This window comes from Rhinopithecus bieti, unplaced genomic scaffold (assembly GCF_001698545.2).
Source record: "Rhinopithecus bieti isolate Rb0 unplaced genomic scaffold, ASM169854v2 scaffold_11964, whole genome shotgun sequence".
In the NCBI taxonomy this organism is placed as follows: domain Eukaryota; kingdom Metazoa; phylum Chordata; class Mammalia; order Primates; family Cercopithecidae; genus Rhinopithecus; species Rhinopithecus bieti.
The window spans coordinates 4,875,509-4,888,527 of record NW_016807677.1 but is presented as its reverse complement, the minus strand read 5'-3'; positions in this window follow the sequence as shown (position 1 = coordinate 4,888,527).

The following is a 13,019-nucleotide window of genomic DNA, read 5'->3' as shown; positions in this document are numbered from 1 at the left end:
TGGGCCGGGCGGCCACAACCCTGCCTTCTAAACGCTTTCCACAAGGTGGCAGCAAAGTCCAGAAGTTCTATGGAGGGGCCTTTATGAAACATTTTCTTGCCCCCTTCCCTCCCCCAGCCTCAAAATAAAACCCTCATCCCTCTTCAGGGGCCTTTGAAGCCCCCTTCCTTCAAGACCAATACTTTCCTTTAGGCCAGCATTAAGGACTGTGCTCCAGAGTGCTTTGGAGTGCTTTTCCTCTGTTCTGATGCTCTGGCAGAGGGCCAGCCCCCAGTCCCCACCGCATCACACACCTGTGACCACGCAGATCCCCCAGCAACTCAGCCTCCTGTTCATGTGCTCACACCTGGACCTCACCCTCAGCTACACGTGCAGTTGCTCCAGCTATTTCCCTTTCTGCTCTTGCAATGAAGATATTGATGTCTGACGGCAAAGAGGGTCGTTTTCCCCAAAACCCATGTACACACAGGCTGTGGAGGACCATCTGCCTTTCTCTTCTGTCCATGTCTCTAAAGCCCCAACTCCAGCCCATCCCATACTGGCTCTGAGGTGCTCCCCAATGGTTCAAGGAAATGAGGGGCAAGAGTGAGGTGCTGCCCAGAGCAGGAGCTGGGGGAGGACGAGGTCCGTGGTTAGATGGGGAGGATGTGACCCTGGGAGATGCTCACTCATCGAAGTGCTCCAGAGCAAGGACTGGAGAGAGGCGGTTGGTTCTAGGTAGAGTTTTCGTGACGTGATTAACTCACCCATCCCATGGCAGCTACTGTTACTCCTGCTGGCTGTGTGGACTAGTTTCCTGTTGGTGCTGTAACAAGTCACCAATGTGAAATACAAGTTTGTTATCAGACAGTTCTGATAGTCAAAAGTCCAACACATGGATCCACAGGGCTGTGTTCCTTCTGGAAAATCTAGGAGAGGATCTGTTTCCTTGCCTTTCCTGGATTCCAGATGCAAGACACCTACACCTGTATTCCTTGGTTCACAGTCCCTTTCTTCAGCTTCAAAACCAGGAGCTCAGTACCTTCAACTCCTCTCTCTCTCTCTCTCTCTCTCTCTCTCTCTCTCTCTGTGTGTGTGTATGTGTGTATCTCATCTCTGCTTCTCTGCTTTGCTTTGTCACATCTCCTTCTCTGATCTCCTAACTCCGTCTTTCCTTTATAAAAACCTTTGTGATTATAAAGGGCCCATCTAGATAATTTAAAATAATCTCCTCATCTCAAGATTCTTAAATTAATTACTTTACAAAGTCCCTTTCATCTTGCACCTTAACATAGTCACAGGTTCTGGGGTTTGGGAAGTGGGCATCTTTGGAGGCCCATCATTGTGTCCACTATCCTGAGAACTTGGGCACGTTGCTTGACTTCCCTGTTTCCTCACCTGTAAAGGCGACATCATAAAGGCACCGCCTTATGGATTGCTGTGAGGAATAAAGGAACCAATACAGGTAAAGGGTCTGGCACAAAGTAAATAGTCGACAAATTTTAACTATGGTTTTATTATTGCTCTTATGCATAAATCTGGAAGCTTCCTGCATAGCAAAGTTGAGGTATGGTTCATCACAGACCTGTTGAATTAATACTGTAAAGGAAATTATACTTTTTTATCAGGCATTTGTGTAAAATGGCAACTTCATAGTGATGAATATTGAGTTCCTTTACAACTTTTTTTTTTTTTTTTTTTCAGACAGTCTTGCTCTGTCACCCACGCTGGAGTGCAGTGGCACAGTCTTGGCTCACTGCAACCTCTGCCTCCGGATTTAAGCAGTTCTCCTGTCTCATCCTTCCGAGTAACGGGGATTGTAGGCATGCACCATGCCCGATGGCAAAGAAGGTTTACCCAAAACCCATGTATACACAGGCTATGGAGGACTCTCTGCATTTCTCTTCTGCCCATGTATCTATAGGCCCAACTCCAGCCCATCCCACACTGGCTCTGAGGTGCTCCTCAATGGTGCTAGGAAATGAGGGGCAAGAGTGAGGAGCACTCATCCAAGAGAGCAGGAGCTCAGGGAGGATGAGGGTCCTCTCCCAGCCAGGTCCACACCTGGCTCATTTTTGTATTTTTAGTAGAGATAGGGTTTTGCCATGTTGGCCAGGCTGGTCTCAAACTCCTGGCCTCAAGTGATCTGCCCACTTCGGCCTCCCAAAGTGCTGGGATTACAAGCATAAGCCACTGTGCCCAGCCCCTTTATAACTTTAGATGAAGAGAATAGAAAAGCAGAGTCATGGAGGTAATGATTCCAGGACACCACACAGAGGTCAAACATGACCTCTGTCTTTTCCCTACCTCCTCCTACTCCCAGGATCTGCTGATCTTCCTGGGAAGATGAGGGGTTTAGATCGTGGTAAGGACTTCTACTGAACAGAGTCTTGCTCTGTTGCTTAGGCTGGAGTGCAGGGATAAGATCTCTGCTCTCGCCAACCTCTGCCTCCTGGGTTCAGGCAATTCTTGTGCCTCAGCCTCCCAAGTAGCGGGGACTACAGGCATGTGCCACCACTCGCAGTTAATTTTTTCTTTTCTTTTCTTTTTGGTACAGATGGGGTCTCACCATGATGGCATGGCTGATCTTGAACTCCTAACCTCAAATGATCCACCTGCCTCAGCCTCCCAAAGTGCTGGGATTTCAGGCGTGAGCTACTGCTCCCAGCCCAGATGGTGGTAAGGACTTCTTGAAGCAAGAGGTGTTAAACACAGAATGGGTGTAGAATTATTCGCTCCGAAGCCTTTAACAGAGACACCCACCCCTTCCAAGCCTCTCCTGTAGAGGCAGGAGATGGACAGGATGACCTCTAGAGACCTTCCGAGCTTCAGGTCCAGGAAATCCTGCCTTTCCATCTGCGTGACACCTAATCATGGGCTCAGGCTCCAGCTCTGTGCACTCCATCCTTTCTTCTTGGCCGACACATCCACCCCCTTGCCCTTTTCACCCAAGGGCTCATTTTTCTGATTCTTACTAATGAAACTCAAATCCATATGGGCTTGTCTTTGGGCTTAAAATTCCCATGAGGTGTTCACTCCTAAAAGTCCCCTGAAGGTGAGCACAGCATTTCTTCTCCTACTTTGTCCTCAGCCAGGATGTGCTCTCTCAATGCCCTTTCTCACATCTTTACTCTCCCAATACCTGTAATCCATGAGTTTATTGTTGGGTGATTTGTTTAGCATTTATCTGGCTCCCAGCCTGTAAGTCCTGGAGGCAAATATTTCACACCCTCTTCTCCACTCACACAGCACTTGACACACAGCCCACGCTTTGTATTTAGTGAGCACAACGATGAATGAATGCACTGGGGCTGGGAACAGGGACATGGACCATGCAGAAGGAAGACCATATCTGAAACGCCTCTCTGAGCTCTTCTTCAGCTCTCACTATCACTACCGGTTTGAGTAGAGAGAAAGGAGTGGAGGCAGCTGAGAGTGAACCTCCTCTGAGACCCCTTAAGAAAATGAATTGGCCAGGTGTGGTGGCTCACACCTGTAATCCCAGCATTTTGGGAGGCTGAAGTGGGTGGATCACTTGAGTCCAGGAGTTTGAGACCAGCAACATAGTGGGACCCCGTCTCTACAAAAAATAAAAAATTAGCTAGGCTCATCCCTCTAGTCCCATCCTCTCAGGAGGCTGAGGCAGGAGGATGGATTGAACCTGGCAGGTCGAGGTTGCAGTAAGCTGTGATCACGCCACTGAACTCCAGCCTGGGCAACAGAACAAGACCCGGTCTGAAATAAAGAAAAGAAAAGAAAATGAATCATTTTCCCCTGGAAGTTCCACATTGTGCTCTAGTGGGTTTGGGGCTGTGTCTGCCAAAACCATGATCCCCTGTGGCAAGGACTTCACTGGATTTTACCCAGTGCCATATCCAGCCCTGCAGGGTGTGCCCAGCATGGGACAGAGGCTCAATCTTTGTAGAATTAATGAAGTAGGTGCTAGCGCATGTTCTCTGGAAGTCCCTTTCCTATTAGGATGACCATAAAAGTTATCATCCAAACCGGAGAGTTTCTGTCCTGGAAAAAGAAGTGCATTGACAATTGTACATGGACAATGCCCTCAGGTGGGGCTGTCCCAGGCATGCAGGGTGCACGGCCACCCTACCTCTCAGGTTCTCCCCTTCTTCCTCAGCTGAGACCAGAGCCCCAGCTGCTTGGGCTGTGAGTTAATTCCCGGGGATTCTCTGATCTGCCCCCTTGAGTCAAGAGATCTACGGCTAGGGGAGGAGGGGAGAGGTCTCAGCAAGGCCCTTTGTCCACTGTGGGGTCATGGCGTTTCTCCTGAGGTTCGCCTCAGGTCAGAAGAATTTCCTGCGGGGTCGCAGGTCAAATGCCGCATGTCCTCAGCAGAGCTAGGAGGAGACCTAGCCCGGCCTCTGCCCTCCCCTCCCCCAGGAAGAAGGATGGGCTGATTGTGGAGCAGGAAGCAGCCACTGAGAGGGTCAGGAGCCCTGGCCTGCAGGCAGGGAGGGGCTCTGAGGGAATCCCCTCTCCCTCCCCCTCGCCCAATCTGCCCTCCACCATCAGAAGGGCAGGGTTCTGGTCACTCCCCCCACCCTTACCCAGGAGGCATCCTTGTATGTGGGGTGGGTGGAGGGGTGCTGCTGGCAGAGCAGACTTGCTCCGTTGGGTGGAAAGTTGGCTAAACGGAGCTGAGTTGACAAGGGATCCCCAGATAAGCCATTGCCTTAAAAGTCTGTTTTTCAATAATAATACCATTTGTAGAGGAGAAACCCATATACTCCCCTGCAGAGTAAAGAGAACGCGCAATTGCTTTTGCTAAAGGGGGAAATAGATTTGGGTCTCTCCAGAGCTTCCTGAAAGCTCCCCGGGGGTTCCCAGAGTTTGAGAGTGAAACAGAATCCCTCAGGGGCCAGGCCATGTCTAAGCAGCAGCCACTCTAAGCGGTCTGATGTCAGAGAGATGGTGGGAAATGGGGTAAGAAGCCCTGCCCTGAAAGTCTACAATGGTGTAAGCTGGGATTTGGGATCAGCATCACCATCTCCTGCATATGTCTGGGGCCCTAGCTTCAGAGCATTGCTGTGTCAGGTTGCACAGGTTGTGCACTGCACCATTTACATAGACTCTGATGTGAATGGGCCTCTGGAGTTGTATCACTTAGGAAGCTCTCATCATATGGCTTTACACATGCTAGTTTCTCTGCCTAGAATGTCATTCTGTTAAGTTCCTACTCAACCTACGAGACCCAACTCAGAGTTCATCGTCCTCCGTGGAGTCTTAATGTCTTCTTTTGGATCATTTATCATGCCCACACAGACTTCTGTCTCACATCTTTACTCTCCCAATACCTGACACTACACAGTGTTCCCATGATTTTTTTTTTTTTGAGACTGAATCTCGTTCTGTCGTCCAGGCTGGAGTACAGTGGTGTGTGATCTCAGATCACTGCAACCTCCACCTTGCAGTTTCAAGCGATTCTTCTCCCTCAGTTTCCCAAGTAGCTGGAACTACAGGCGTGCACCACCATGCCTGGCTAATTTTTGCATTTTTAATAGAGACAGGCTTTCACCATGTTGGCCAGGCTGGTCTTGAACTCTTGACCTCAGGTGATCTGCCCGCTTCGGCTTCCCAAAGTGCTGGGATTACCGCACCCGGCCCCAGTGATCTATTTAAGTGTTTGTCTTCCCCCCTCTTCTCAGAATCTTAACCTCCCCCATATTCCTGCCTCCTTAGCACAGTGGCTAGAATATGGAGGCAGTGAGTGAATAATGATGACTGAGGATTGGAGCTGGAAGGGCCTGTGGGGGATCTCAAACCCTTTTGTTGTACAGAAGAAGAGACTGCGGCGCAGGCAGACAGGTGACGTGTCTTTCACCTTTGCGGCAGATGGAAACGTGCAGGATAGATTTGGGCAGTGACAAGCCCTCAGTACTGGGTACAGGGCAGTCTTACAGGAATGAGAGTGGTCTCTACTCTAAGAACCCTTGGAAACTTGGACCCAAATCTTTTTAGTAGGTTGCTCCCTCCTGTCCTCTCTCTCCTCTCATTTCCATTGCTGGGTATTTTAAAGGCTATTTTGACTCTCTCTGTTGTAATAAGAAACTAGCAATTAACTATTATAAGGCTGTTTTACAATCGTGTGGAAGCCCCTTTCATCCACTTTGCTTTAAATGGTTATATCTTTTATCCCTAGTTTTCAGGAATATAAAACTTTACAGCGTTTGTTGCAAACCTTCATACTTCGCTTTGTGGTTTATTGCTCCCTCTGCAGAAATATCTTTCACATAAATAAGACTTTCATCCGTATAGTACTGGGCTTGGTCATTGCAGCTCCCTGTGATTTCATCAGTGGAACTTGGCCTTGGAGCACAGGGTGATTCATATGGAGCCCCCAGATCCCTTGTCCTCCGATCAGGGCTACAGCAACAACCCTGGGAGGAAGGAGGTCACAGACCCCAGAAAGAGGGAGGCACAGTGCAGAATCCTGAGGGGGTAGCCCCCATTCACCCTGTGCCTGATCTGAGGTTTGTGTCCCCAGAGACACAGGTCGAGAGTGTCCTGGCTTCTCCCATCCTTGGGTGGAGAAGTCCTCCCTGGAAGTAGCTAGGGAGCAGCAGAAATAGGCTTACTCAGAGCTCCCTGAGGCATGTCTGAGCAGAGGATGAACCAAGCTCATGGGCAGCCACTGCTCTGGCCATCTTGAGGCACCAGCCTGAGGGGGAATCTGAGCAGAGGCACCATTTGGAACAGCCTTGGTGGTGGGGAGAACCACACAGACCCCCAGATTTGAACTGATTTTCTCTTTTATTCAATTTGGAGTGTTTGGATCAAACACAAAAACGGATGAATGGAAAGCACCTCATATGGTGGCCATAAGAATGGCCTCCCCTGCACCCCCAACTACAGCGGGTGTAATGGGTCAAGGACCCTAACAGTGCTCTGAAATCCATGGCAGCCCGTGGCTGCTTTTGCCCCAAGGCCACGCTGTTCCTAGCCAGTGACTGAGCGGGACAGGGATGCTAAGGGAGGCCTCTTCCTGGGAAACAGGGGACTCCTCTGAGGGCTGACAGGCTAGAGAACTCCCCAGTGGCCTTGCCAAAACTTCCTTATGCTGCCTGGCAGTCTGGGAAGATCCTGCCCAAGCTTCCTTACCTCCCTCCTTCACTCGCGTCAGCACTGCATCACGGTCTGACAGCTCTCCCAGCGTTCCCTGGCTCCCTCCCCATTTCCCTCACAGGCTTTTGCCCTAATAAAATCCTTGCACATTTAATCCCATCTTGGCATCTGAGTCTCAGAGGACCTGGAATAGAACATCTCTCATTTACATAAAGAGAGGACGTTGTATGTATGAGGGTCACAGTTAGAGATTCCGTGTCTCCATATTGTTTGTATAGATAGTTGTTAGGAAGATACAGAGACAGGTAGAAGAGGTGTGTAAATGTTTATTTGCAGTCCCGGAAGCAAAGGTATATGTACCTCTAGGTATAGACATATGTAGGTGGGTATAAGTCAATAGCTACAAATATGCTTTTAAACTTGTCATCCAACACTTGGGAATTAAATGCTAATTAGCTGGTGATGTTATTACATATGTGGAAAGAGTAATGGAGGTGTAGCTATAATAAAAATTATCTAACATATACATCTTTATTTATACACATGATTTCACTTAATCCTCCCAAGAACTCTGAGAAGTTCAATTATGATCTCTATTTCACAGTTGAAAACTGGAGGCCAAGAGAGGTATTCCAGTAGCAAGTGGCAGAACCTGGATTTGTCTGCAGATAATTGTATGCATATTGAAGCTAAACAATTAATGTGCATGTATAGAGAGGAGCAGGTGGGAAAAGTTTATGTATCTGAACATATGCAGTGGCTATGTTTGGACCGGCAAATAGATTAGGATATATAAACTTCTTCCCACAATCTTGTCTGTAACTCAGGACTCAGCATGTGATTGTGTTTGAACCTGAGCTCAGACTGTGTTTGAACCCCAAGTTCTGCAAACTTATTTCATGGCTCAGCAGTGAAAAACCCCATTGCCCCCTCTTATTCATCTCATCACCTGGATTCTAGGAAACCGTGAATTAGCTCTAGCACTTGGCATCATCAGTAGCAGATAATGATGCATAAATCACTTCGTGTTTTGTGTAATTGTTCTCCTGTCTTGTTTTCAAAACTAAACTGCTCTTGCTAAGATCAATACAGACTTCCTAGTTGTTCAATCCAATGGACACTTTTCAGGCTCCCTCTCCGTGACATTAACAGTGTTGAGCGCACTCTCCCAAGTCTCTTCTCTGTGGCTCCTTTGATGCCACCTTGTTCTGACTTTCTTCTCCTCTATCTGGACGCCTCCCTCTCAGTCTCCTCTTAGCTGTCCTTTGTCCATTCTGAGGCAGACACTACTGGTTGCCTACCTAACAGTTTTCTTCCCTTGCTCCTTTCTGATGGAATCCTGATTTTGGCCAAGCATCCCCCTTCCTCTGAGTGGCAATGGAGTTCCTGAGAGTTGAGCCCAGTCCTTGCAGTGAATCCTGGTCTGTCTAAACTACTGGTTTTCAAAGTGTGGTCCAGAACTAATGGCATCCACCTCACCTGGGAACTGTTAGAAATTTGAATTCTTTGCCAGGCATGGTGGCTCACACCTGTAATCCCAGCACTTTGGGAGGCCGAGGCAGGCGGATCACAAGGTCAGGAGATCGAGACCATCCTGGCTAACGTGGTGAAACCCCGTCTCTACTAAACATACAAAAAATTAGCCAGGCGTGGCAGGAGGCGCCTGTAGTCCCAACTACTTGGGAGGCTGAGGCAGGAGGATGGCGTGAACCCGGGAGGCGGAGCTTGCAGTGAGCCGAGATCACGTCACTGCACTCCAGGCTGGGTGACAGAGCGAGACTCTGTCTCAAAAAAAAAAAAAAAAAGAAAAAGAAATTTGAATTCTTAAGTCTCATTTGAGTCCTACTGAATTGGAAACTCTGGGGTGGAATCCAGTAACTTGTGTTTTAACCAATCCCAGGCCATTCTGATGCATATTCGTTTGAGAACCACTGGTCCAAGCCAATCATGGTGAGTGGTCTCGTTCCCCTTTCCAGTGATTGGAGTAGGCACGGATATGATAAAATTTTTGCAAATGTGAAATGAGAAGTTTGCTGGAGGAGAAAGTCTTAGAGAGAGTTCTTTGCTTCTAGAAGAGACTCAACGAAGAAGAGATGAGCCCTCTTCATCCGATGAACACTGTGGTGCCGATGTGGCGCCTGGGACTGTGGTAGCCAGGTTTGATCATGAGGAACAGCCTGCAGGCAAGCCAGCATGTTGAGAACGGCAGAGCAGAAAGATGGAAAGGGTCTTCTATGGGTTGAATTGAATCCTCCCAAAAGGAATGTTGACTTCCTCACCTCCAGCACCTCGGAGTGTGACCTTATTGATATAATAAGTAAGACCATTGCAGAAGCAATTAGTTACACTAAGGTCTTACTCGAACAGGGAGGGCCCTGTATGCAGCATGACTGGTGTAATAAGAGGAGAGAGACACTCCAGAAGAGGAGGGCCATGTGATGACAAAGGCAGAGGCTGGAGGGATGCATCCACAAGCCAAGGAATGCCAAGGACTGCTGGCAACACTGGAAGGTGGAAAAGTCCAGGAAGGATTCTCCTCTGCCAGTTTCAGAGAGAGTGTGGCCCCGATGACACCTTGATTTTGACGCCTAGCTTCCGGAACTGTGAGAATACATTGTGGGTTTAAGCCATCCAGTTTGTGGGACTTTATTGTAGCAGCCCTGGGACACTAATACCAGGACCTCATGATCTAGAAACCAACCCTACAGATACCCAGTCCTGAGACCACTTGTTATGTGAAATAACTTTCCTTATCATTTAAGCTAGTTGAATAGGGGTAGGCTTTGTTTTTCAATTACTGGCTTGCTATAGTTTTCTGACTGATAACCCTTAGGTCTTCATGTTCCTCAGGGTCTGCTCTTGGCCTCCTCTCTTCTAACTTTACAGCTGGGGAGACCTCATCCACTCTCATAGCTTCAGATACCACCCAATGGGCTCTTAACCCTCAAATCTGTGTCCCCAACCCAGACTGCACTGTTGAATTACATATCTAGTTTCTATCTAACATCGCTCCCTGGAGATCCCCCTCAAGCTCAGCATGTGCGATTTCAATTCGCTACCGACCCCCTCCTACAAGATGTACTTTCTATGTTTCCAGTTTCAGTGAATGTCACAACTACCGACTCAGGGGTCCCAACAACACACCTGTGTGTCATTCCATCTTTTTTCTCTTATGTCGAGAACATCCACAAGTTCTGGGTTTGTTTTTGGTTGTTTCATTTTGTTTTGAGACAGAGTCTTACTCTGTTACCCAGGCTAGAGTGCAGCAGCATGATCTTGGTTCACTGTAACCTCTGCCTCCTGGGCTCAAGCAATCCTCCCACCTCAGCCTTCTGAGTAGCTGAGTTTACAGGCATGTACCACCACACCTAGCTCATGTTTGTATTTTTGTAGAGACAGGGTTTCACCATTTTGCCCAGGTGCTGGTCTGGAATTCTTGAGATCAAGTGATCTGCCCACTGTGGCCTCCCAAAGTGTTGGGATTACAGGCATGAGTCACTGAGTCTGGCCAAGTTCTGTTGATTCTATCTTTTCTCCCTATTATCTGTTGCATTTATCCTCTCTTTACCATCCACATTTTTCCTGAAAGTCCCCATCATTTTTGCCTGGAATATAGCAATGCCTAACTCTAGCCTTGAACAATTCTCCATGTTACTGATGACTTAAAATGAATCTTTTAATGTTTGGTAGAATTCATGAGTGAAGTCACTTGGGTCTCTAATTTTCTTTGTAGAGATTTTAAATTTTTAAACTACAAATTCAATTTCTTTAACAGATATAGGAGGCCAGGTGCGGTGGCTCACACCTGTAATCCCAGAGCTTTGGGAGGCTGAGGCGGGTAGATCACCTAAGTTCAACAGTTCGAGCAAGCTTGACCAACATGGTAAAACCCTGTCTCTACTAAAAATACAAAATTAGTTGGGCTATGCCTGTAATCCCAGCTATTTGGGAGGCTGAGGCAGAAGAATCACTCGAACCTGGGAAATGGAGATTGCAGTGAGCCGAGATTGTGCCATTGCACTTCAGCCTAGGCAACAAGAGTGAAACTCTGTCTCAAATAAATAAATAAATAAATAAATAATAAATAAAAAATACAAGATTTCTCAAAATTTCAATTTCTTTTTGTGCCAATTTAGTAAGTTGTATTAGGAATGTGTCAATTTAATTTAAATTTTTAAAATCTTTTGGAATGAAACTGTTTGTTACAACATTTATAACTTTTTTTTTTTTTTTGATATACAATCTCACTGTCCCAGCCTGGAGTGCAGTGGTGAGATCTCTGTTCACTGCAACCTCCTCCACCTCCCAGGTTCAAGAGATTCTCCTGCCTCGGCCTCCAGAGTAGATGGGATTACAGGTGCACTACAGCCACCAGGCCCGGCTGATTTTTTGTATTTTTAGTAGAAACGGGGTTTTGCCATGTTGGCCAGGCTGGTCTCAAACTCCTGGCCTCAAGTGATCTGCCCACCTCAGACTCCCAAAGTGCTGGGATTACACGCATGAGCCGCTGTGCCCATCCTGTTATAATATCTTTATATTAGTTTTCCAAGGCTACTGTAAAAAAAATCCCACAAACTGAGTGGCTTTCAAAAATAGAAATATATTGTCTCACAGTATTGGAGGCTGGAAATCTGAAATGAAGGTGCCAGCAGGGCCATGCTGTCTTTGAAATCTGAAGGGAAGGGTTCTTCCTTGCCTCTTCCTAGCTTCTAATGGTGGTTGTCAATCTTTGGTATTCCTTGGCTCGCAGCCATATCACTCCAGTCTGCCTCTGTTATCACCTGGTGTTCTTCTTGTGTTTATGTCTGCTCCTCTTTTTCTTTTTTGAGACAGAGACGAAGTTTCGCTCTGTTACCCAGGCTGGAGTGCAGTGGTTCAATCTCGGCTCACTGCAACCTCCACTTCCCGGGTTCAAGTGATTATACTGCCTCGGCCTCCTGAGCAGCTGGGACTACAGGCGTGCGCCACCACGACCTGCTAATTTTTTGTATTTTTAGTAGAGATGGGGTTTCACCGTGTTAATCAGGATGGTCTCTATCTCCTGACCTCATGATCTGCCTGCGTTGGCCTCCCACGATTACAGACGTGAGCCATTGCGCCTGGCCTGCTCCTCTTCTTATAAAGGCATTAGGATATTGGATAAGGGCCCATTCTACTTCTATAGGACCTCATCTCAACTTGATTAAGTCTGCAAGGAATGTGTTTCTGAATAATGTCACATTCTAAGATAGTGAAGATTAAGATTTTAAGCTATCTTTCTCAGAGGACACAATTCAATCCATAAAAATCTTATTATAGTATCATAACTAATGCATTTATATCAAAATGCTAAAAGCCAAGAAAATATTTTAAGAAGAATAACAAAATTGGAAGATGTACACTATTGGTTATCAAGGCTTATTACATAATCACAAGCAAACACAGATTAATATACCAACAGAACAAAATAGAAAATCCAGAAGTAAATTCAAAACATACAGACACTTGATTTAGATGAAAGTGGCACTGTACAGTGATAGTAAAAGGACGGTCCCTTTAACATACTGGGCTCCACATGGGAAAAAAAATGTATCTTGATCTGACTTCACATCAATCATAAACATCAATTCTAGATGAATGATACATCTAAATGCACAAATTAAAATGATAAAATTTTTAAAAGAAAATACAGAGAATACTTTCATGATCTTATAGTAGGCAAAGTTTTTTTTAGCTGGACACAAAAAGCATCAACTATTTTGTTACATTCATGGCCCTTAGTGAAACACACTTGATTGTATTCACCACCTTGTGTGGTCCCTTTCCCTTAAATCTGGGCTGGATTTGTGATTCTAATCAATAGAATATGGCCTGGCATGGTGGCGCATGCCTGTAATCCCAGCTATTCAGGAGGCTGACGCAGGAGACTTGCTTGAACCCGGAAGGCAGAGGTTGCAGTGAGCTGAGATCACGCCACTACA